The following is a 26,551-nucleotide window of genomic DNA, read 5'->3' on the forward strand; positions in this document are numbered from 1 at the left end:
TTAAATATCATATGCATTACCACACGCATTACATTATTTCTCACATTGCACAAGTAATTATTTGGAACATAAAGACATAAATAAATTAATTAATTTTTATTTCAAATTCAATGTTTATCCATAAACATTTCACTACTTTAACATTACAAGTATTTTAAAGGGTGAGCACATACTGTGAAGTATTTAGGGTACTTGTGGAAAACCCTAAAGAATATCACAAACTTCATGTGAGATAGGAACAGGGCTCAGTGCTGTAACCGCCAGTTCATGCATTGTGCCCATAAACCATCCATTTTTTACCAACAAATCATATATATATATTTTTTTGTGTGAGGAAGATCGGCCCTGAGCTAACATCTGCCAATTCTCCTCTTTTTTTTGCTGAGGAAGACTGGCCCTGGGCTACCATCCGTGCCCATCTTCCTCCACTTTATATGGGACACTGCCACAGCATGGCTTGAGAAGCAGTGTGTCGGTGCACGCCTGGGATCCGAACCGGTGAGCCTCCGGCCGCTGCAGTGGAGCGCGCACACTTAACTGCTTGCGCCGCTGGGCCAGCCCCAACAAATCATAATTTTTAACTTCCAGATAAATATGTTTTCAAAGCTGTTCACTTATGAGAACATATTCTCATTTTATTAATACTTCCAAACCCCAAAGATATTTGGAACTTCTCCTTTGGAATTCCTTTGATAACTAGTTTTCTAGTCATACAGAAAAATCAGTTATGTTCTTTTATGGGCCCTGACAGTGTTTAACTGCAACCAACATACTACTCATAAGATGGGGCCTTTTGACCATTTCTAAAATATTAAACCCATCCTCAAAGGATGACATTTTAGCATCACAGCAGACATTCAAAATAACATGCTAAAAGCCCTAGAAGCAACTCCAAAGAGGAGGCCAGAATGTTCTTGACAATGGTAGTACCTTTAGGCTAGGACAGAGCCTCTAGCTGGCCCTCTGGAGGGGGCAGCAGTCACCTGAACATACCATTTCTGGTGACCTGAATACAAATCAGTCATTTTATATTATTGCCGCACTACACAGAGTGGAGTTACACAGTAGATAACAGATGAAGAACCTGGGCCTAGCCAATGAACTATTTTCCAATTACTACAGCCATGACGACCTAAATTCGTCTCCATCCTTGTATTGCCTAATGAACTCCTTTTATAAAAACAAATTTATTATAGCAAATTAATAAATTATTCTTTCTAATTCATTCAAGATCTCATTCATTTTTTTCAATTTAAATAAACTGTTCTGTTTAAAAAGCAATCATTTAGGTATTTCAAAAGAATGTGAAGGAAATATCAGTAGGAAGAATTTCTTGAAAAACAAGCCAACTATACCGTCTGTGGTCTGACGAAGTACTGGAGTCAGAAGGTCCTGATATTCCTTTACTTGGCTGGGATTTTGCCTCTAAAAACTCCTAAAATGTAAAATATAAAATCCAGCAGTATCTGAGCTCAATAAGCACCACAGAAATTTTACCTTAGGAAAATCTATTAGCCCAGTTATAATTATTTTGGTAATTTTCTACATAAATGATAAAAATAAAATTGAAAAAGGTAATGCAAACGTGTGTGATATTTTTTTCAGGAAATTGATTTTAGAAGGTCATGTTAGCATTTAGAATCGAAAACAGAATTTTAATTGAAATATCTCTATTTATATGTGTAAATATTATAGATATTCACAATGTTACGAATTATGGTATTCGTGCTTTCTATTCATAAAAAAACTTCTTTGCAAATATGAAAATATGTTTGCATCATTTTTTAAATAGAGTATTTCTTTAATTCTTTAAATTCTTTTACAGAAAATGATTTAATATTCACTCAGAAAGCAGAAGAGTAGCATACAAAAATGCAGAGCAGTTAACATCACTGGGTGCGGTCTATTTTCCTAGCTGAAAGGAGTCATATTTCATTTTTCTCTTCTTTAAACCACTTATATCCTATAGCTTAAATTTCAGGAGGAAAGCTCACTTACCATCAATCATCATGTAAAGGAAAAATATGGGAAATTCACATTCAATGCCATCAAATAGCTAAAACAGAAAATAAAATATTAAAAATTTCACTAAATTAACTAGAAAATTATATTAATTAGAATAATTATAGTTAGGATGTACATAAAAGATTCATTTATAGTAATAACAAAATTGGACTGATTTATAAGTAGTTTCATTGTTCTTTTTTAAAAATTTTTCTCAGAACTCTTATTATTCAAACACTCATTCATTTAATCCATCACACACAGTAGTCATTCATTCAATAAGCGTTTGTGAAGTACTCAGCAATGCCTGGCACCAACTAGACAGAGGGCTGTGAAGACAAAAAGACAGAGAAGCTGCCCTCAAGAGCTCACAGCCTAGGGGACAGGCAGGCATGTAAACGAACAACTGTAGCACCCGATGAAATCTATATACGTGATATACCAGAAACACAGGGAATGAAAGACCCAAGTCTGCCTAGGGGGTCAGGGAAGGGTGTATAGGAAAAGAGATGCTTCAGCTAATGCTTGATGGATTTCTCCAGGGAGATGAGCTAAGGGAACTCCACACAGAGAAACAAAAGTGTAAACTACAGATGCATGGAAGCACAAAGTTTCTTAAAGAAACTACCAGCAATTCAGTATTTCTGGAAGAAGCAGGGAAGAAAGAGGGAAAGCTGAAGCCCAACACGGGGGCCAGGCCAGCCAGACCAAGAAGAGCCTGGCGGGTCACGCTAAGAGACTAAGACTTTGATCTGGAAGCGACACAGAACCACTGTTGAATACTGAGCAGGATCAGATTTATTCATTAGATTTACTTGCTAGATGGACAGCAGGCAGTGTTGAAGAGAGTTTTAGGGCAAGAAATGAGACCAATTGGAAGGCTGCTGGGAATAATCCAAAGAGAAAAGATGATAGCCTAAACCAAGGTTTTTCCACTTCAGCATTTATTGACATTTTGGGCAAAATAATTCTTGGTTGTAGGGGCTATCCTGTGCATTGCAGGATGTTGGTAGAATCCCTGGCCTCTACCTCCAGATGCCAGTAGCACCCACCAAGTGGTGACAATGAAAAAATGTCTGCAGATATTGTCAAAGGCCCCCGGGAGAGCAAAACTGTTCTTTGTTATGAACCACTAGCCTAAACCAAGGAGTTAATAGAGAGGAAGGTTAAATCTGTCAGCCTTGGTGAGTGACAACAAGGGGTGAGTGAGAATGAAGTGCCTAGGATGACTCTCAGGTTTGCGACCTGGGCAGAAGAGGGGGAGACGCACATAAGCAGACTGCAGGGCATCCAAGGGAGGACGTCCAGAAGGCAGGTGGATACATGGTAGGGCACTCCTGGGGAGAAGTATGAGTTAGGGATAGAGACACTAAAGTTAACAGTGATAGCTATGATTGCATGAATAGCAGAAGAGTAAGGATGGAACCCAGGAGAAGAGTAATATTTAAGAGGTGGAAGAAGAGGAACCTGCAGAGGAAACTAACAAAGACAGTGAGAGAAGTAAGCAGAGTCAGGAAGAGAATGGGGTCACAGAAAACGTTCCAAGTAAGAGAACTCAGTTAAGACACCCAAATGCCAAGGAAATAAGTGAAATAAGGCCAGAAAAGCATCCACTATGACCCAGTGACCTAAACTGACTGAAGCCAGCACAGCTCCCGGAAGTACTGGGAAGAGGAGCAGGGTTATAAGGTGAAGGAGTGAGTAGAGGCAAACGAGGTACTACACCTAGAATGGACCATGCTTTTCAGAAGTGTAGCCACAAAGAGAGAGGCGATGGGAGGCAGACAGGGGTGAGTGGTGAGGGAGAGTTTTCTGTTTGTTTTTTTAATTATGAACTTCATTGTGTTTATGTGAAGAAAAAGAAGCTGATTTGAGTTGGGGAAGCAAAACAGCGGGAAGGAAGAAGTAGGGAAGATGAGGAGACAAAAAGAAAGAGATAAAAACAGACACCTATCTATCAGGGAAGAAGACAAATGATACACCAAGAATCCTAGGAACTAAAAGAGAACAGGATGAGGTGTACATATGGAGGGTTAGCCTTAGAATGAAGAACAGACAGCAACTTCTGGGAGACAAGAGAGATGGAGGTAAGTATGGATGAAGGATAGATGCAGTGGAGGAGGCCAAACAGAAATGTAAGGCTAACAAGTAGAAAGTGAGAAGTCAAGTCTGGGAACTTGAGTACAAATGGAAAAAATTTTGAAAAGCTTATAAGAGGAGTCCCTGGCAGGGTCACATAGCAGAACTAACAAGCAGTGAAAGCAATGATGAGAACTGAAGCAAGATGGATGTCCTAAATCCGGGGTGGCATCTATCCACACTGCTGTGGCCTTTCTCAGTGGTGCTCAGCAATAGGTGGGAAATAGAGAGAGCCTGCTGGACTGATCCAAACTTGAAAGTATGCAGGGTGGTAGTTACAGGGGGTCCAGTTCAAATGTAAGTGCTGTAAATCAGCACAGGAAAGGTATTAAATAGAAAAGAAACATCTCAAGGTGTTTAAGAGATAAACGGATCTTTTGGCTTAATCTAACAGACTGCTGTAAGGTTTCAAAGATGTACACAATACAATGGCTCCTAATGCTCCCAAATGATAGTCAGTTGTGAAATTAAATAAAATGATAAATAGTGTGTCTCGCTGTTCTGCAAAACTAAATGTATACTAAATTTTAAAAGAGTATTTAATTGTCAAACAAATTACAAGGTACCATGCTGCCTGGACATTTTTTATATACAGATTCATGGGATTTTCCCTATCTTCAGTGAATGAATCAAAATTATGACAATTCTTACAAAAGTAATTTTCAATCTACCCCACTAATTGTATTCAGCAATGTGGAGGCACGCTTACCTTTTTGGGGGGTGTTATAGTTTTCTGGACAGCTTAAAAACACCTAGTATAAATCTAGATATAGTGGTACATATGTATATTTGAAATAGAAAATATTTTAAAACTAATTATTTAGAGGACTATATTTCAAAGGGAAGTGTCTAAGTGAAACAAAAAAAAAGAGCATTTGCTTAACAGATTGAAAATTGGATCACAAATAGATATTTTCTATTACATGAGACAAATGGTATGAAACAGGCAGGCAGAGTTCTGAAAGTGTGAAAGAAGAATTATTCACCCGATGAATCAATATGGCTCCATATGAGCAAATGGGCTTCACTGGTGGTAAGAGCTAACACTTATCAAGTGCTTACGATGTGCGAAGCACCAATCTAAGCATTTTTATATATACTAACTCATTTAATCCTCACAAGAACCTCAATAATAGGACCAATAATAGTAGGTACTATTATATTACCAATGAAGAATATTAACACAGAGAGGTTAATTAACATGCCCAAGGCCAGACAGCTAGTAAGTAGCAGACCCAGAAGTCAAACCCAAGAAGTCTGACTCCTCAATCGGTGCTTTTGACCACTCTGTTATGCCCTGATATGGAATAGTTTTTGATACCTTCATTTCAGCTGGTTTGTAGCAGCGTCTGTTGGGATCTTCCAGTGTTGTTCTATATCCATCTCTCAAGAAACGTTTAAATCCATATTTTCCTTTTAATTTTCTAACCACTTTATCAAGTGTCTGGCTATACAGAACTTCATCATCCAGGGCAAATGCAGGATAAGTGATGCAGGGGAGCAGGGCAGCATCTGTGTTCTGGCAGCAATAAAAAAAAAGAAGGGACTGTTAAGTGCCTGCAGTGATATGATCAACACAGCCCGAGGAGAATCATGGAGATGAAAAGCCGATAAAAATAAGTCAATAAATAAGGAATAGATAATAAAAGGTAAACAAATAAGAAATAAGTCAATAAATAAGTCAATAAAAGTCTTTAACTGACAGTGAGATTGCTGTGCTGCAAGGGACACACAGACGCTTATATGGTATGGTTTAGTGAAGCTTACAGAGGAGATAAAACTTTATTCACCAATAAAGAGTATTTTCAAGGTTCAACACTGGACTCAAACTTTAAGATATTAATTAAGGCAGTGTGTAAAAATTTAACACCAATAACTAATCATTAAAACTTAGTTTCTCATAACAATTTTTTGGTATCAGTGAAAAACACAAAACAATCTAAATGTCCAACAATTAGATAAGTAAATTAGCAGCCATTAAAGTTTATATTGTAGAAACATTTATTGATCTGGAAACATGTCCATTCATAGAACCAGATTATCAAATATTATGAACAATATTCTCCCAGTATTATAAAATGAAAAGTATATATGTATATAAAAATATATAAAAACATATAAACACAAATGTTGTCACCCTAAGATTATAACTGAGTGGTGGAATAACGAGTGGATATTATATTATTATTATTTGCTTATTTGTGGGTTTTGTTTTTCTTTTATCATAATCCTGCATTACTTCTATAAAACAGTTATTTTTAAATAATTAAATTATTCCATTTTGAGTGTTTTCTAAGAATAGAGCCATAAATAACCCCTATAAAAATCCGCAATTGCATACTATAGGCATATAAAAGTTTATCAGACAAAAAAAATTGTGACTCGAATGAGAGAAAAGACGCATGAAAAATAATTTTATTCAAAAGGAATATAAATTATGAAAAATATTTTTCTAATATTCTGTGACAAAAAAATTCATTTTGGTATAATGTTGCTACTCCCTCCTGAAAAAATAAAAGGTCTACTTTTCTCCTGTTCTACAAAAGACTCGAAAGACAAAGCAGCTGTGTCCACAGCTCTGCTCACTTCCTGAACAAGACCTCCACAGACCAGGCAAGTGAGAGGCAACATCTATTCTCTCTTCTCTTCTCTGCTGGCAACCTCTAACATTCTGGAACACATTCTTAGAAAAGTAAACAAAATTACATAACAATCATAAACGATAGCTCATATTAATTTATTATAAAAATATCTCACATGAGATCTTGATTCTCTGGGTAAGAGTGAGCACAAAGTTTGCCTATTGCGATTGTGAGCATCGAGATCCACAAATATAACCGACCAAGAACAGCCCTGGAACGAGAAAGAGAAAAACATTTCCTAAATTAAGAAAAAACGACTTGTAGAACATTGGGCATTTTGACTGTAAGAAATTTCACAAAAACACTAACATTGGTTGCATTGAGAGTGGCATTACAGAAGATTTTAATTTTCTTTTTTTATACTTTCAGCATTTCCCAAATTTCTTGCAATAAACATTCATTTTATAATCATAAAAAATGTTATTTTTACATTTCCCTATTTATCCTCAGTCTTCTTATAAATCAAAATGTATTGATTATAAGATACCTAATCAATTAAGGATATTTATGTTAATAAAAATACAAATAGTTTACTCACATTTTTGACAAGGAATAAAAGAAGAACCAATTTGAGTTCACAAAATCTGAATTGTACAGTCCTAATAAAGAATGTTGATTATATGATCAAACCAAGCAAATTTAGATACAATCTAGAATTATAGATATAAAAACTACTTGATTAAAATATAGAGACAGGAGAATCTCAAATAATAAAAATGCAAATAAAAGCTAATATTCACTGTGTGTCAGGCACTGTGCTTTATGCTTCACATGGGTTATCTCATTTAATCCCCATATATAGAGGATTATTATCCCCATTTTACTGAAAAAGATGCTAAATCTTAGTTTAACAGAGCACGGGTTCAAAATCAAGTCTCTAACACAGAAGCCCACACCTTAACCACTAAGTTATACAATTTCCCACAATAAAAAATATCTTTCAAGTAAGAGCCAAAAAACTTGAACAAAAAGACAGGTGTAACAAAAAATGTCAATTGGTCTGCTAACCAAGTTAAAAAAAATTTAATATTTAGCCATTAGTGCTTTCCATATTTACGAGCATAGCCATAAGTAAACATAGCTTTGTTCTTTTACTGGGGAGCTAAACATTTTGAAAACACAGAGAATGAAACTGGAATACAAATACAGCTTCCATTATAAGAGAATACTCAGAAAAACACATGGGGAAGGGAAGAAGAGAACTATCATTCTAATTCTCACCAACTTCAAAGACGCATTCACTCTGAAACTAAAATACCTCAAATCAATCACCTAGACTGAAACTCAATGTCTAGTGGTACTAGGCCCTACCTCCAAATATCAGACTCACTATATGTACATTTTTCCTGTTAACCCATGTACATACATGAGTATTAGCTCATAAAATAGAATGATTTCTCAGGCCGGCCTGGTGGTGCAAGTGGTTAAGCGCGCACGCTCCGCTGCGGCAGCATGGGGTTCGTCGGTTCGGATCCTGGGCGCGCACCAACACACCGCTTGGCAAGCCATGTTGTGGCGGCGTCCCATATAAAGTGGAGGAAGACGGGCACAGATGTTAACCCAGGGCCAGTCTTCCTCAGCAAAAAAAGAGGAGGATTGGCAGATGTTAGCACAGGGCTGATCTTCCTCACCAAAAAAAAAAAAATAGAATGATTTCTCATTCATAATATCATTTCTTAAATCTGTTTTAACTCCGACGAGTAAATTAATAAATGAAGAAGAAATGAGTGAGGCTGTCATTCTACAACCAGATTAACGCTAAACTGTCCTTTCTATTATTTGAAATTCCCTAGTTTTCATATCCACTGACAAAATTGAATTCAACAAAGCTTCATGCGGTATCTGCCACTGTCAGAGTGATGTGTTCTCTGCTTTGAGGAAAACAAGACAGAACTTGACCTCTGCTCTCAAGGAGCTGACCCAGGTGATATTCAGTCCTAACCAGATGAATATTAAACAAAACAAAAAGACTGCACATGGAAGGCAATACATGACGATGTACCAAGATATGGGCCTATGTACCAAGTGAGTGGCTTAGATGAGAGAATAATAATGATAATAAATCTCTAAAGGTAACATAAAAAAAACAAAATAGGGAACCTGGGATACTTCATGGAGAAGGCAAGGACCAAAGCTAGGATCTGAATTTTTGTGGGAAGGGGAGCAGGCAGGGTAGTTAGAACAAACAGCAGAGAAATGAATAGGTATGAGATGTTGGGAGCCTGTGAATACACAAAATAACAGGACTTATAATTTATCCTTAGGCTCATAATTAATAAAGTTAATTTCATGCCAAATCAGTCTGCCTTGAACTGAATTTTTAAAAGATAAAATCTAACTAGTGTAATTTATAAATAATGAAGTGAAATAGCAAATTTGGCAATTCTTGCCATTATCTGATTAATATAAACAAGCCAATTTCTATTTTCTGGCCACGAATAAATGGTTTATTTATCTAAATTCATCAAAGTATTTGTTCAGGTTTCTTCCTCTGCCAGCCTCTAAGAAATATGCACAAAGGGAAAAATAATTTCATAATATTACTGGATTTTAACAGTGAGAGCAAATGCTAGTTAACTATATTGTGTGGCTGTCCTCTTAAAAAATATACCATGCTTAGGCATAGGGCCAAGATTCACAGGAAGATAAAATTCACCATAAAATTCACCTAAGACCATGGGCACCTATTCCTGTTCAGAAGCAAATTTTTAAGAAAGTCATCAAGGAGACCCTACTTATGGAATCAATTATCACCAACTTTAAATCATCAGACACATTAATTTTATGCCTGCAAATTTCAAAGGAAGTTTGATATGTCTGCATTGCTTTGAATGCTCTGCATAACATGAGCAATTTCTCTAGTCATTACCTTTTAGATTCTGGCCTCAGCTCATTTGTCAGTATTGTGATTTCTCCAATCAAAACCAGGAATATGAAAGGATGTTTTATATGTATATGTCACTCCAAAGTATCTGATTAACACTGTATATTTTATTTTCATCTTCCATTTCCTGAAATTATCACAACTCTACCATCATATCCTGACTCCATCTACAGAACATATTTTAAGACTGATAGCTCAAACTGTATTCCCAAACTGAGTTTCCATGACTACTTTCTAGTAAATACACTAGAAGATGATTCAACCTAACCACTGTCATGGGGACTTGAGTTCCAATGGTGGGGAAGAGCTGCACTGAACCATCTACCCCAGACTCCATGACTGCAACAAACACTTTTGAGATGGTACCTAAAGCCAAGGGTGACATCTATGACCATAAGACACTGCTGATCTCTTTAGTCTCAATTCAAAGGGAAATGATTTGAAGGATTGTCTGGGCCTTTCTTTACCCCATCAATCACTTCTCTGAACCTGAGCTAATAGGCTTGCTGCCACATAGCATCAAAGCATAAAACAAGATGAACCCACTCAGTGTATCTACTACACATGATTTCTGTTCTTCTGAACGCAAAATCATACCACAGAACTACCATCAGGAGACTTTCTTCCCTAGTTCAGCATTAAGCTGTTCTTGAGCTCCGTGGCAGAGCCTGGAGAGCAGGATTCTTACAGAAAGGATATTTACTGATGGGAATTACCCCTCTGCATCATGGCTGTGGTGGCAATGGGCATGTAAATAGTCAACTTTTACTTACTGGCCCAACAGTAGCTTCCAGCAGCCCCTCTCACAAGCCATGCTTCTCTTTTCTACAGAAGATTCTACTCACATGCGTTAAAAGAACTTTCCAACTACAGAGCGAGGTGAACCTGAGTAGTAATTCTTAGGGTTTCAGAAAGGGGAGAGCTGAGACTCAGACCCAGGAACCACAAAACTGTTGCTTAGCATGTCTATGACATTTGCTGAGTGTGAATTATAATTTATTTAAAAATTATTATTTAAATATTGTCAAATATCACTTAAATATTATATGTCACTATATTTATAGAGAACATATTTGAAAGTATGATGAAATATGTGATTCTCATATTGATGAGTATGTTTCTAAATGCTCCAAATTAGCCTTTATTATAAACTTATCACTAAAGACATTAGGCCATTTTATCACATTTTCTTCTTAGATATTTTCTGCCAAAGAAAAATAACTTGCTTTCAAAGGGAAGATTTAAATGATAAGGTTTTTTCCTTGAATAATAAGACAAGTCTGACATTTTAAAAAAAAGAAGAAAGGAAGTGTAAGAACACATAATAACCATTATCAAAGCTAAAAGCTTATTCCACCCAACAATTTTCCATAAAAATAAAAATTAACATTTGTCTTATCTCATACACTGAAGCACAAAAAGGGCAAAAGGCAAGCCTTTCACGCTGTTTGCCAAGTGGATGTCTCATTCAGAAGTTCAACAATTAAGAAGAAAATAATGTGGTCAAAAGGTAAAAACTTCCAGTTATAAAATAAATAAGTCATGGGGACGTGATATACAGCATGGTGACTACAGTTAACAATACTGTACCGCATATTTGAAAGTTGCTAGGAGAGTCGATCTTAAAAGTTCTCACCACAAGAAAAATAAATTTGTAACTACGTGTGGGTTTGGATGTTAACTAGACTTATTATGGTGATCATTTCATAATATATACAAATACTGAATCACTATGTTGTACACCTGAAACTAATATGTCGATTACACCTCAATAAAAAAATTAAATTTTTTAAAAAAGAAGAAAATGGCTTAAAAGTTTTCAAAAGCAAATGCACAGTTCTCACCTCTAAAGGTAGAAAGCATTCAAGATTTAAGATTTCCTGTACTAATAGTTGATATTCCAGATTCATTCCCAAGTGGCTTTGGTTTAATTCCTGTTCTGCCTCTTTGTTGCATGACCAGTGAAAAGCCACCTCAACTCTGTGACCACTCATTTTGAGAGAAGGGCCCTTCCAGCTCCAAAGATCTAAGATTGTCTGAGTTGCGATCAATAGGTGTACTTTTTCAAAGCTCTAAATTAATTTAGTTAAAGACACATGATCAGGTCTTCTAAAACACTACATCAACAGTTTTTGGAAATAGCTGAGAATATTCATCTGATCTGAAATCCCTCAAATCTTGAGGAGGTTTCTATAGGTTTTCATTTGAATAAAAACATTTCTTTGTTACATTTCTTTGTTACATCAGTTCTTTACCAGCCACTGACTTCTAATTAGACCACAGCCCATTGAAGTACATGGAGCAATATGATAAAATGATTAAACACTGAAAAGATCATATGCACTCTTAAATGTGCTACTATTTAGCAGGTATATTTTTAACTTTGCTGTAGAGGTGGGAATTTTAACATTAACAAAGTCAGGTTTCTGTAATTCTCCACATCAGAAACAAAAATGAAAGGGAATTGGTAAAACTAGGATACTGTTTGATATTATCCAAAAAAAAGGAACATGGAGAGCTCCACTTGCAACATGTGACATCTATGTGGCTAAAGGAATAAGACATTATTTGTCTATATTTCCATCCAAAATACTCAACGAATAGTCAACTCGGCAAACATTTGGCACACAGCTCCGCTGGGAATGGACATGAGCTAACCAAGGTCAATATTAACTCTGCTTAGAGCAGTCGTTCTCATCCTTGGCTGAACATTACAATTCCTGGGCAGTTGGAAACATCTCAAGGCCAAGGTCTCCCCCTAGACCAATTAAATCAGAATCTCCAGGGGTAGAGCCCAGCAATCAGTATTGCAAATAATTCCACTGTGCAGCCAAGACTGAGACATTATGGCTGAGGAACAATTCTAGCAGTATATTTATAACTCAGAATCAGAAAGTATAGTAGAGCAATTCAGTGCTTTTAGAGTTATGGCTAAGAGATCTATGAAAGCTTCCTGGGAAAAGTAGGCTGAAGACAGAGCCCTGAAAGATGGGTAGTTAGGAAAGGTAGCATGTATACGTGTGGGCTTCTATGTAGGTGGAGGCATATATGTAGTATATATACCAGACACATAAGCAACATACACTAAGACTCAGGGACATCAAAGGAGATGGCACGATTGCAAAAAAGAGCTGACCAATACCTTATAATGTAGACACAAAATAGACACAAAACTCCATTCAGCACACTACTTGGTATGCCATGGAAGGCAGAAGAGCAAGACCTGTATCTTTCCAGACTGCTGCTGTAACACTATTGATTTAGTCCATGACTCCTCTAAGTCTCCTTGAGATACTCTCTAGAGGCTTTTCAGTCCAATCTCTTCATTTCCGTTCTTTAACATTACCAGTACTTCATTAACAATAACAAGAGATAATATTTATTGAGGGTTTGATCTTTGCCAAGCACTATACTAAGCTTTTTATTTGCATGAAAACCTTCTGAGTTAGGTCCTAGTATCATTATCCCTATTTTTTTAGATGAGGAAGCCGAGACAGGCAAACAACTAGCCAATGTCACAGAACTCACTGGTGGGAGTACAGAGCGTACAGTGAGTCTCCTGACTCCAAATACAATGCCATTCTTTTTTTTTAATTGAGGTATAATTGACGTATAACATTATATTAGATTCAGGTGTACAACATAATGACTCAATATTTGTATATACTGCAATATGATCACCACAATAAGTCTAGTTAACATCCATCACCGTACATAGTTACAAAAATTTTCTCTCTTGTGAAGAGAACTTTTAAGATCTACTCTTAGCAATTTTCGAATATGCAATACAGTATTATTAACTATAGTCACCATGATACACATTACATCCCCATGACTTATGTTATAACTGGAAGTTTGTGCCTTTTGACCCCCTTCTCCTATTTCACCCACCCTCCACCCCCGACCTCTGGCATCCACCAATCTGTTCTCTGTATATATGTGCTTGGTGTTTTGTTGTTTTAGATTCCACATATAAGTGAGATCATATGCTATTTGTCTTTCTCTGTCTGACTTAGTTCACTTAGCATAACGCCCTCAAGGTTCATCTATGTTGTCACAAATGTCAAGATTTCATTCTTTTTCATAGCTAAATAATGTTCCATTGTATAGTCATGCATCACTTGATGATGGGGATATGTTCTGAGAAATGTGCTGTTAGGCACACTGTATGCTGTTCATCATTGTGTGACTATCACAGAGTGTACTTACACAAACCTAGATTGTATAGCCTACTACACACCTATGCTACATGGTACTAATCTTATGGGACCACCATCATATATGCAGTCCATTGTTGACCAAAACATCGCAATGCGACGCATGATTGTATATATATTTACCACATTTTTTTTATCCATTCATCCATCGATGGACACTTAGGTTGTTTCCATATCTTGGCCATCGTAAATAATGCTACAATGCCATACCTTTATGCCATGTTTATGCCTTTATACCTTTATGCCATACTCCTTCCTTCCTTCCCACCTACCTATCTATCTAATATACCTATATACATACACAAACACAAACACAGACATACACACACACATATACACACACAAATTCATACATACACACGTACACACTAATTTAAATGAATGTACTGAGAGTGAGGCAAGGGTGAAAAGGAAATGAGAAGTACTGAAGGATACATGTGGGACTTCCATGAGTATGTTGACTCTTCCAGTGAGAAAGAAATGTTGACATAAGCCAAGAGATCAGTGCCAGAGGCACCAAGAATCTCCAGGAGAGGCATAATATTAATAATCATGATTTCGATAGGCTCACACCCCTCAAACCCCCATGAGCTCTGATCTCTCCATTTCTCCAGCCAGAGGTCTTGAGAGAGGAGGAAGAGTGTGGGAAGTGGGCGATTTAGTCTTGGGCACCCAAAATAAGGTGCTGCTCCCCTCTTCCCAATCCGTTCATGTCTATGTTCATTCTTCATTCTTCATGTCCTGGATGTAAGCAGAGTCCATCCTCCAAGAGGAAGTTAGAGTGAGAACAGAAGTGAGTTTGTGGATGTAGGGAGTGAAAGAGAGGCAGTTGTACTATAACACTCCAACTTAAAACTTTCTTAAATTCAAGACTTCGGGTACATAGTATTACAATTGCCATAACAAAAACCATGTTACCTTTTGCATATCTGCATAACTTTCTAAAATGTATTTTTACTGACTCGGCATTTTAATTGGTTGTTGTTTTTAGTGCCATCAAGTCCGTTCCGACCCCTAGTGACCCTGTGTACCGAAGAGCAGAACCCCGCCTGGTCTTTTTGCTCCATCCTCTCACCTTCTGGTGGTGTATCAGATAATGCTCCAATGCTATTCATAGGGTTTTCACGGCCAATTTTTTCAGAAATGTGTGGTCATGTCCTTCTTCCTAGTCTGCCTTGGTCTGGAAGCTTCCCTGAAACCTGTCCACCACGGGTGACCCTGCTGGTATTTGACATACCAGTGGCATAGCTTTCAGCATCACAGCAACACATGGCTGCCACAGTATAACAACCAACAGATGGGTGGTGAGGTTCCCTGACCAGGAAACGAACTCAGGCCACAGCAACGAGAGTGCTGAATCTTAACCACTAGACCACCAAGCATTTTAATAGCTTAGGGTTAATTATAATATCAGCTGGAAACTGCCTTTGCCCTCCCATCTTAAGAATCTTTACAAAAATTGCTAAAGACAATTAGCCTACTTCTTGATCCAGAGTAATAACCTGTATTCCTACATTTTATTCCCTTTCATTGACAACTCAATCCACGGTCACTTGATTGGGTGCAGAAACTTGTTAAAGATCTTGTTTTAAGAAAATTTAAGGCAACCCTTAGGATTTCTCTTTTATCCCGAAGAAAATGAGATTTAGACATATAATTACAGCCAGTTGAGGGTTAAACTAGGATTAAAATTTCCAATTCTTTGGCTGCACATATTACACAAATTCCCCTCTACATATGATTTACATTAAGTTGAAACCAACATGAGAACTAATATGGAAAATATATGATATATAAGGCTAGGAATATCTAAAACTGTGAAAGCTCAACAAGAGACCTGAGGAAAAAGCTAGCGAACAAAGACAATGAGAATTCTTTATGAGATTTTTTTCTTTCTAATTAAGCAATGTTTTTTAGTTAGAAAACTAAAATTTAACCGGCAAATCATATTCAAAGGAAAGTCTGTTCAACCATGGTCTGCCACATAAATTTCAGACATTCTCTGATCATAAGGAACAACTTGGTTAATGAATGGCCAAATTAATTAAAAACATAATTCAAAAAAAAACAATCACAGTTTACTGTTACTATTGCTGTTTTTTTTACCTGGTTGCCAAAGAGGTTGAATCCATTAATTGCTTCTAGAGCTGCTTTTGCTAAGCCAACAGAGCTAAAAGAGAAAAGGAAATACTTTATAACTCTAATATATCTGGCTACAAAATAAGAACCATTATCTGATGAATATTCACAAGTAAGTTTCTTTATTAAAACTTAGAACAACTTCTGTAGGAAGAATAATGTCTAAGAGATCGCAGTCTGACATTTCACTATTTTAATTTCTCTTTTTTATAGTTAGTGATCTTCTGGGAAAAATATTTCTAAGTTCACCTTGATCTAGGCAAATGGTCATACTATTGATGGCAGTAGTTTTAATTCCAGTATCATTTATATTCACTAACTCAAGAAAAAAAAAGATGAACTTTAGAGGAAGGTATATTATAATGATATGTGCACAGTAATAACAAGGTTGCGCATCATTAGCTCAGATCAATGTAAAAGAGCTTTTCTGATATCAACTCTGAGCCTTAAAAAAAGTTCTTGCACATCATACACTTACCACAGAGTGGGGTTTAATATACCCATTCAAATACTCTTTGCTTAGAGTCCAATAAAATAGGCATTACTTTATGCTCACAAAACAACTGATCATCATACCTCTCATTTTTTGCTATATTGTTCTGTTTATAATAAAATACGTACTCCTTTGCCCTCTCAAATGCCACATACAATAGTGCTGGAAAATGGGAAGACCCAAATTTCATTAAAAATATGACTGTCATCTTATAAATAACATTTAAATATTTTAGATCTAATATCCAGTTTATTTTACTTATTGCATTTTTTCTGTTTTTATTAAAAGCAAATGCATATGCTATTAATATCATTTAAAATTAATGATCTGTCATCATTTCAGCATTTCTCTAAAGGAGTGATTATCAAAGTGTGGTCCCCAGAGCAGTAGCATTATCTGGGAACTTGTTAGAAATGCCAATTCTCACTCCTCTCCAGGAGTGGGGCCCAACAATCAGTGTTAAAAAGCCCCCCAGGGGGTTAAATGCACTTTAAATTTGAGAACCACTGTTCTAAGCTATTCGAATCATCATTATCTACATTTTCAATGGGTTGTTTACATGAAATGTTCTCAAGTATACATTACTTTTAATACAGGATAGTAAATAGGTGGGAAACCTTTTAAAATACATGGATGGGGAAGTGGAGTAGACATAAGTTTCCCTATTTCTCTCACTAAGTACAACGAAAAACCCTGGACATCACATAACAAAAATAAAAAGCCTCAGAAAGATGGAAATGCAGACTGGCTAGGAGCCTTAGGATTCTAGGAACAACACTTGGTAAGTTCCCTGAGTTTCCTTTTTGCCTCCAATATACCAGACTTAGAGCTAAAGAAGCCAAAAACCAGGAAATGCCTGTAGGTGCATTAAAAAAAGCCCCAACAAAAGCCTGCTCTCTCTAGCCAAAGGACCAGGAAAAGGATAGCCTAGCAAAACACAATAGACAACAACCACTCAAAATTTAGACAGTTTAAAATTTAGAGAAGAACCACTCAAGAAAAGAAAACTGTGGCCCTACCCCCACTCACTCCTGTAAAGGCTAGTGGGGAACCTAGACTTCTACATTGAGTCTATAATAAGGAACTGCACCCAGCCTGCAACCCTCTCAGCTGCCATGTGGTGTCAGAGAAGTCCAAGAAGGAAGCCAAGACTTTCATTACCAATGAGTGTTAAGAAGTCTCCCCCCTCACACTTCAGCGTCAGTGGAGAACACACGGAAAGCCTAGACTTCCACACCTGCTTGCCAGTAATGAGGTGAACCTACCCTTCCTGCTGGGATGGCATCAGAGGAGGTCCAATGGAGAGTCAGTACTTTCACTAATGCCCAGCTGCAAAGAGGCCATATCCTCTCCCTGTTCCATAAGTAGAGGCCAACTGGGAATGAGTAATGAGGCACTCCTATCCTTCCTAGCCAAGGAGGTATCAGTGGAGGCCTACTGGGGAACTAGGCATCCCAACTAGACCCAGCAACAATGAAGAGTCTCCATCTTGGATATCAAAGAAAAACCTAGACTTACATTCCTACCCAGTAGTAACGAGGTGATGACCCTGCCCCCTTCCCCTGGCAGAGTGGTGCCAAAAAAATATAGCTAAAATAGAAAGTTAAAATAAGATTCAGGGTGTTACAACATAATACTCAAAATGTCCACATTTCAATCAAAAATCACTGATCACGTCTAGAACCAGACCCAGCCAAACTGAATGAAAAAGGACAATCAATAGATGCTAACACTGAGACGAAAGCAATGTTAAAATTATCTAACAAAGATTTTAAAACAACCATAATAAAAATTCTTCAATGAGCAATTATAAATATGATTGAAACAAGTGAAAAGATAGAAAGCCTCAGCTAAGAAACAGAAAAGTGTAAACAAAGTTTTTACAAGTGAAAAATTACAATAATAAAAATTAAAAGCTCAGTGGACAGGATCAATGGCAGAATGGGGGAGAAAGAGGAAACAATAACCAAATTGGAAGATAAAACAATAGAAATTATCCAATCAGAACAAAAGAGAAAAAAATTGACTAGAAAAAAAAAAACAAAGAGAGCTTCAGGGACCTTTGGGGCTATAACAAAAGATCTAACATTCATGTCATTGGACTCCCTCAAGGAGAGAAGAAAAAGGGCAGAGCTAAAAAAAAAAGTACTTGAAATAATGGCAGACAACTTCCCAATTTGCAAGAAACAAAAAGCTACAGATTCAAGCAGCCGAGTGAAACTCAATCAGAATAAAATAAATATATCCATGCTAGGCACATCAAAACTTTTGAAAACTAAAGACAAAGAAAAAATCTTTAAAGTAGCCACGGACAACATTTTACCTATAGGGGAAAAACAATGGAATGACAATGAATTGCTTACCAAAAACCACGAAGGCTAAAAGGATGTGGTGCAAGTGTTTTCAAGCATTGAAACAGAAGAACTGTCAACCCAGAATCTTATACCAGTAAATATATCCTATTTGTTTATTTATTTACACAAGACACTCCCAGATGAAAGAAAAATAAGAAATCTGTCACCAGTAGATCTACCCTAAAAGTATGACTAAAGTAAGTTCTCAAAACAAAATGATTGCAAGCAACCAACCAACCAATCAACCTTGGAACAATCAAAAAGGAAGAAAAAATATAGTAAGCAAAAATATGGGTACACATGGTAGGCTTTTCTTCTCCTCTTGAGTTTTATAAATTATGTTTGACAATTACAGCAACAGTTGTAACACTGTGGGTTCTAAATGCATGTGGGAAAAATATTTATGATAACTATAATATAAATGGGGGAGGGTAACAAGACATAAATGGAGGTAAGACTTCTACATTTGCCTCCAGTGGGTGAAATAATGACCGCGGTACGCTCAGTTTATATATATAATGTAATACCTAGAGCAATCGCTAAAAAGCTATACAAAAAGATACCTTCAAAATCATTACAGATAAATCAATACGCAATTCTAAAAAATGCTGAAGAACCCACAGGAAGGTAGGAAAAAGAAAACAGAGAAATGACAAGGCCTAGAACCTGAAGGAATAAAGTCCAAGCGAAAAATATGTGCCAGTTTAAAACATGTCTGCAAATTCTTTGACAGTCTTCCCATCAAGAGGTGGACTCTTATTCCCCTCACTAGAATATGGCCTGGTCTTACTGACTCTAACAAATAGAATGTGGTGGAAGTTATACTGCATGACCTCTAAAGCTAGGTCATAAAAGGCAATACAGCCCCCACCTGGCCCTCTCTTTTGTGACGCTGGACCTTGGAGCCCAGCCACCATGTTGTGAGGAAGTCTATATGAAAAAACTTCATATAAGTCTTGTGGCAGACAGCTCCTGCCAAGGTTCCAGTCAACATTCCGATACCTGAGTGAGGAAGCCATCAAGCTGACTCCAACCCCACCCACAACTGATGGAAAATGCATAAAAGACCCTGAGCAGGAACCACCTAGCTTAGCTCAGCAACCCTCAGAACTATGAGAGTTAATACTAATAAAATATTGTTGTTGTTTTATGCCTCTAATTTGGGGTAGTTTATTGGCAACAATAGGTAACTAGAAAAGAACCTAAGTCAGGTTCCTAATTCTATCACGTACCCAGAATAAGTAGGCCCATCATACTCAGCCTTGCATGCTCCAAATGGAAACCAAATAGTACCTGCATAAGAATTCTAGACTCCTGGAACCTAAGGGTTAGGAGAGCCCCTAAGGGTCATCTATTCTGACAGTTCATGCCAAAACATCCATCGTCAACTGGTGTTCTTGCTTAAGAATGTGTTCCTGATGTCCTAGGAGTTCCCTTATAGCCCCCAACGCACAAACATTTACATGCATTTAACTGAGTAATACCAGAAAACCTCCACTTACAGTGTGAGGTACATGTGTTATGAAGACTGTTTGTAGTATTTTGAGAAGCGAGAATAAATAAATTATTCAAAAGGCAAATATCCAAAAGAAATACTGCACTGGAGGAGATGCACAATGTAGCTAACTCAAGGTTTTGTCTTTAACAAGACAGCTAAAGGATGAATTTGGAAATTGTCTTCTAAATAAAGCATTACAAAAACAAACAAATACTGTACCTGGACTAGAGTAAATGTGGAACTCTTTCTCTTTTAACTTTCTTTCCCAATGCAATTGGTTAAATAATTGGACTTAACTGAAATTCACAAATATGTTACTTTATTATCCACTAGTTATTTAAATCTCTGGCTACAGCAAGCTATTTAGAAACTCAAACATACTCCTAATGTGATCTTACATTTTACTGGCAAATATAATACATACTGTTGTAAGAGTTAAAAATATTTTACTAGCACAAGACATTCTCAGAAAATTAAATTATTCTATAATTAGTTACTGAACATATTAATATTAGGTGAATACTACCAGTAGAACATTCACCAATCTGATTCTTGAAAAGTGTTACCTCAACATTCATTTAACAGGGCTAAAATGAAGTGATGTTCACTTGGGAGATAGTTTGTAATAAAAGTGATTTGTTGCATATTTCAAAGCTTTTCTAGAAAAGATGATGGGTTTGGACTCAGTGATTGATAACCCACCACAGAATCCAAAAAATTCATTGACAAGCATGAGAACTAAATTCACATCCTCCTGCTCATTAACACTATGCTTTAGCTCCCTGAGCCACCCAATCATATCCCCTGAAACAGCAAGGACTTGACAGGACTATAGTTTTAATGAGTGCTGATGAATTGTTCAGTACAGCAAAAATATATAAAATGAAGCAGAACGGAGGGATAGTTGCTTCTATCATAGTTCAATGACTGGAACATCAAAAATGATTTAAGAAGATCAAGTAGTTACTTTAAATAACAAGCACTGTGTGGAATAAAATGGTCACTAAAAGCATCTTAAACTGAGTAAAGTGGTGATATGATGGTTACTTATCTGATATTTTAGTGATGGCTTTCTTTATTAGAAAAGCCAAGCGAATAGAACATAAAACCATGAAAAAAAAAAAAACTGAAAAATCAGATCTAAATTTCTAAATTCTCTTTGCTTCTACAGTCTTATTTGTACCGCAAATATAAGATTTAACAAAGTAAAAAAGGAAATTATGCTATTAAATAGAAAGTTCTATTTAGGAGTTAATGTTTCAAAAACTTTTCTTTCTATTTGGGCAGATATCCACATTACTAAGTTATTAAGTACAATTTTCCTTTTTCTTTCCAACAGCCAAAAAATTCAAAGTTAGTCTTGGTGAAGATTCAATTCACATCTTATAGATGACTCATCTCTTCTCCAAAACAAAGAATTTTGGTTTAAAGGTAGTCCCAAGGTGTAGGAATATCCTCACATAAATGAGGAAGGGGCAATATAAAGATTAAAATACTTTAATTCAACTTGGAGCAGCTGAGAAGACTACTTGGATACGTAATTCTGGGGGTTAAGAATTAGTGCTACAATAAATAGGTACCAAAAAGATATATGGAGGAAAATGTAATTAAATCAAATAATATAGGATTTTAAAATACATAGGCATTTGTTAAAGACTTAGAGACTGAACAAGAGAAAAGAGGAGAATTAGCTGACACAGTTCCAGACACCCTGGGAGAAACTGAAAGGAGCATGTCACTTGAGGAAAGTCAAGTCAACAGAAAAACCAGGAAAGCAGGGAACACTTGCTTAGGAAACATTTCAAGAAAATCATAGTGAGCCTAGAGCAATGGATCCTTTTCCTAAAGCCCTGAAAAGGGTGAGGCAGCTGCTAGAATGGGGTTCAAATAAATGTAAAGAGATCACCTTTCAGAAAAAAATTCTAGGGTTTATCTAAGAAATACTAAATAATTCAAAAACTTGGACTAAAAGGGATACCAGCAAACCTGGGGCTGAAAAGGGCAGATCAGGAAGGGTCTGATCAAAGCATTAAGCTGAATCAAGCTGTACTGATTACTAAACAAAGATATACTTGAAACTTATAACAGTTTCACCAAGAGCATATACCCTACTGTTCTTTCAAACTTTAGAAAAACTTTTTAAGACTTGAAAATACAACGTGAAAGAGCAGAAACAACTTTGGACTTGGAGGCCAATCACCTGGAATCCAGTTCTGGTTCTACTACCTACTGGGTTGTATCATTTAAAGGCAGGGTCGGGGGGAGATCGCTAAACCTTCTAAACTTTAGTTTCTTCCCGTAGAAAAGGCAATAATGTTCCCTGCCCGACCTAAATAAAATATATTCTGTAACTGTACAGTGCCACAGATTGCAATTATTAAAGGACCACTGAGAATGGATGCTGAAAAGGGAGCCTCTGACCTCAGAATACTATGTGTGCCTTTTGGGGGCCTAGGGGTGGTAACCTTCTTTGATCAAGTTGCAGCTTAGAAGGGATGTGCCCAGTGTGATAAGGGAAGAAAGGAACATTCACCAAGCCAGTCGCTTTGGCCAAGGCCCTAGTGAGCACCAAGGCAACAGTCAGATTGTGCTCTGTCTCTTCTCTGACTCCTGCTAAGGAGGACCGTATAGTACACAGCTAGAGGCAAAGAAAGCCAGAAGGCAAAAAGGGTGGTATGGGTACTTACAGCAAGAGTTACTGTATACTACTTCAGGCTGTCTGAAATGAGGAGGACAGCTTAAGGATATAACAGGGTATTGCACTAAGCAGTAAAGATCAGATCCAACCAGGCACAGACAGTTCTGGGATGTCTTACAGCAGCAACAGGCTAAGCAGCAGCTCCACATTCCACTACCCAGGCCTGAGCACAGAAAGATACTGGTCTCCCACCACTACCGCTATCAATGCGTCCATCAGCGCCAAGTCCGCCTGCAGTGTCAAAATAGACCCTTTTGGCACCAGAGGTGACACATCCAAGAAGGCTTGTGGAGATCTGAGGTCAGACACATTTGAAAAAAATGTTTAAAATTCTTATGGAGAATTGTAAAGTAGTATACCATAGAAAATTAAAAGATCAATGTTAAATGTATAAAACCCATCATCCAAACCTAATGGCAAACTTCATTACCCATCCATTTGAATATAATTGGCCTGCTACAATTAAGATTAATTTTGCATGCAAAAGGTAGCAAAGAACATCATATAATGATCTTCCAAGCCTTGAAATACAATCCTTAATGGTTCAATTAAAGATTAGCACCTTAGTTACAAGAAAACAAGTTGGAGCCTGTTTTTTCACTAGAAACCTTCCAACACCTTCACTTTCGAGGATGGTATCTTTCACCCAAGGTTCTTTCTGAGTTTACTACACTTTTTATAAACAGAAAAAACCCTACTCCAAATATTTTATACTGAAAATAATGTCAGTGGGATAACATTGGCATGTATCAAACGGTTATTAAAACGCAGATAAAAGGTCTGATAAATCATAAATGCTAGAAAGGTAAATTTTTAAAAATCACCTTTTCTAATCAAATCCACTTTCTTTCTTGTAATTTGATAATCTGGAAAATGTTGAGAACTTCATTTGGATTATGGCTGAAATATAACATTATCTTCCTATTTTTAATATTTGCCAGAATTTGTTTAATGTCTGAACTGAACTTTCCCACAAATTATTTCTCCACTTCACTGACTTCTTCACTGATTGTTACTATTCTGCTGTGCACTATAAAAATGCCTCATATGAATCATAAAACTTACAGAAAAATGTTTGTATTTTAGTTAACCAGAGTTAACTGAAGTCCTTTTTGTTTCAATCTTTGTTATTAAAATATTCTTAAATGTGTGAGTACACTTGTATTCTAGTGCTCACTTATGCCAGGTATTCAAATGCTTTACATATATATTAACTCAATCATTATAACAACTTTATAAAGTAGAAACTATTATTATCTTCATTTTATAGATGAAGAAACTGAGGCATGGAGATGATACACAGCTAGAGATCTGGAGCCAGTTTCTACATCTTAGTTTATATCTTATATTGGCTTAGTTTTCTGTGTGATTAGTTCTTCTACCCAAAAAAGTATACAGCTGTGGATTCCTCTTAACCAGTGTTTCTTAAACTGTTTCTCTACTTCAAGTTTCAATGATCTAAACTGACCTATAGTTAATCACCTTTAAATTCTTAAATCTTTTAGTGTGAAATGGATAGGACTCACTGAGCTACACTTTTTAGTTAAAAGATGACCTCCTGGGCAAAAATTTACAACATCTGAAAGGTGCAATCAGTCATTAAAACTATTTCCCTCACCCTAAGGAGTAAAGGAAACTCATAAACTACTAACATAAGTTATCAACTATTCTTGTTTATTCAAACCCCCTAAACCACAGCTCAAGATGGTGACCACACCTCTCAGAGAAACCAATGAATGTTAAGTTTTATATGAAGGGTATAAGTATCTCTGATTAGGACAAAAATCAGCTCTATAACATGGAAGGGAATTTTACATGCAATGTATATACATAGGTGTTTGGCAATTTTAATTTCCTTGATCTTTCAAAGAGTGTCATTGTAAAGAGGAAAAAGAAAATGACTTGGCTGAGCAGCAAGGCCAAGCCGTGGACTGGAGGCTGATATGCATGTACTAACACCACGGGAGGCTGGGAAAGACACCCTGCTCCTTTCCTGCATCTGTTTATGGGCACTGAGAGCAGACTCTTCTGGTTTAATTTTAAGTGAATTTCATCTGCATCACATAGGAAAAAAAAAAAGAGATGAAATTAACATAGAAACCACAGTTCCCATCTAATACTTTTGATTTTTATTCATATTCAAATTCCACACATTTAAATTTAAAAAAAAAAAACCCTTAGAAATAAACAAATTACCTCGAATGTAGCTCTGTGCTGACATTATTATATTTGCTTCCTCTTTCCCAGACACCAAAATCAGGCACACGGTAAACTCTTTCTACACAAAATACAAGGTTTTGAATAAAAGAGACCTAAAAGAAACGAAATAAAACATAAGGACACATGCAGTAACAGGATCTTTCGATACTGATAAGAACAATTAGATACCGTTTGAAAACCAAATACATACTTGCCTACTAGCACTTTATTACCATGTTGAAACTCTTGTGATTATTACATTACTATTAATATTCTGCTATACCTGGCTTTTCAAATATAAAGCTTAAAATGAGAACTTAATATTATACCGTACAGATACAGAATTTAAATCCTGTCAATGCTCCAACGATAATTCTTCAATGATACACTTATTACTGTTCATGACTACTGTGCATCTTAAGAATTAAGAAAAACATAAAGCACTCTTTTATACTAGATAATAATATTTGGAATCTAAAATAGCCATATGAAATGTTAAATAAGCCTAAAACTTGAGAGATAAAAAGGTATTTCTCAGTTCTGCAACGAGCCAGTCCCATGTTGAATAAACCAGGAGTCTTGGGTCTATTACTCCTGGAATCTAATTTTCCTCCCGCCTTTTCGACAGCTATAGGTACCCATTCTTATAAACTCAAAGCTTGCACTTGGAGGTAGGCTCCAACCAACAGGTCAGGAGTCACAGCTTCCATGTAAGGATTTCAAATATTTGATGAAGTTTACACTCTCAGAAGTAACTACGGAAAGCAAAGATTACGGTCAGTTCTTATTTAATAAAACTTTAGTCATTTTAATAAAGGCAATATCTTAAGTGGGCTATGGTCCTGATTATAGGGTTTTTAATTTAGTCATCATGTTTGGTTCAATAAGACAAACTGAATATGTGCATCGAGCCTAGCCTTCATCTCAAGATCCCTCTCAAGTGGCAATATATATTCCCAACTGCCACCCTACACACACATAATTAATATAATGTATATACCTTCAGAATGACAGAATAATAACACTGAAAACCAAGGTAAGGTCCCACCAGTAGACCAGAAACTTTGAGAAATTACAGGAAGACAGAAAGCAGTAGGAAGGAATTGATCAAGAAATCAGAACAGGAGCCGGCCTGGTGGCGTAGTGGTTAAGTGCGCGCGCTCCGCTGCGGCGGCCCTGGGGTTTGCGGGTTTGGATCCCAGGCGCGCACCGACGCACCGCTTGTCAAGCCACGCTGTGGCGGCGTCCCATGTGAAGTAGAGGAAGATGGGCACAGATGTTAGC

The 26,551-nt window shown here is 36.7% G+C and overlaps 2 long non-coding RNA genes across 2 annotated transcripts; both read right to left on the bottom strand.

Annotated features, from left to right (window-relative positions):
- Positions 1–1,418: 1,418 nt before the first annotated feature.
- LOC131402301 (uncharacterized) lies at positions 1,419–5,483 on the bottom strand. Its single transcript, XR_009218508.1, has 3 exons — positions 5,465–5,483; positions 1,999–2,056; positions 1,419–1,435 (listed from the first exon to the last, which is right to left on the bottom strand). It is a non-coding gene; the product is annotated as an uncharacterized LOC131402301 (long non-coding RNA).
- A 20-nt stretch (positions 5,484–5,503) lies between these two features.
- LOC131402300 (uncharacterized) lies at positions 5,504–25,381 on the bottom strand. The gene is made up of 4 exons (XR_009218507.1): positions 25,265–25,381; positions 15,993–16,056; positions 6,901–6,996; positions 5,504–5,662 (listed from the first exon to the last, which is right to left on the bottom strand). It is a non-coding gene; the product is annotated as an uncharacterized LOC131402300 (long non-coding RNA).
- Between the last annotated feature and the right edge of the window lie 1,170 nt (positions 25,382–26,551).

The sequence above is a fragment of the Diceros bicornis genome (genome assembly GCF_020826845.1).
Source record: "Diceros bicornis minor isolate mBicDic1 chromosome 6 unlocalized genomic scaffold, mDicBic1.mat.cur SUPER_6_unloc_1, whole genome shotgun sequence".
In the NCBI taxonomy this organism is placed as follows: domain Eukaryota; kingdom Metazoa; phylum Chordata; class Mammalia; order Perissodactyla; family Rhinocerotidae; genus Diceros; species Diceros bicornis.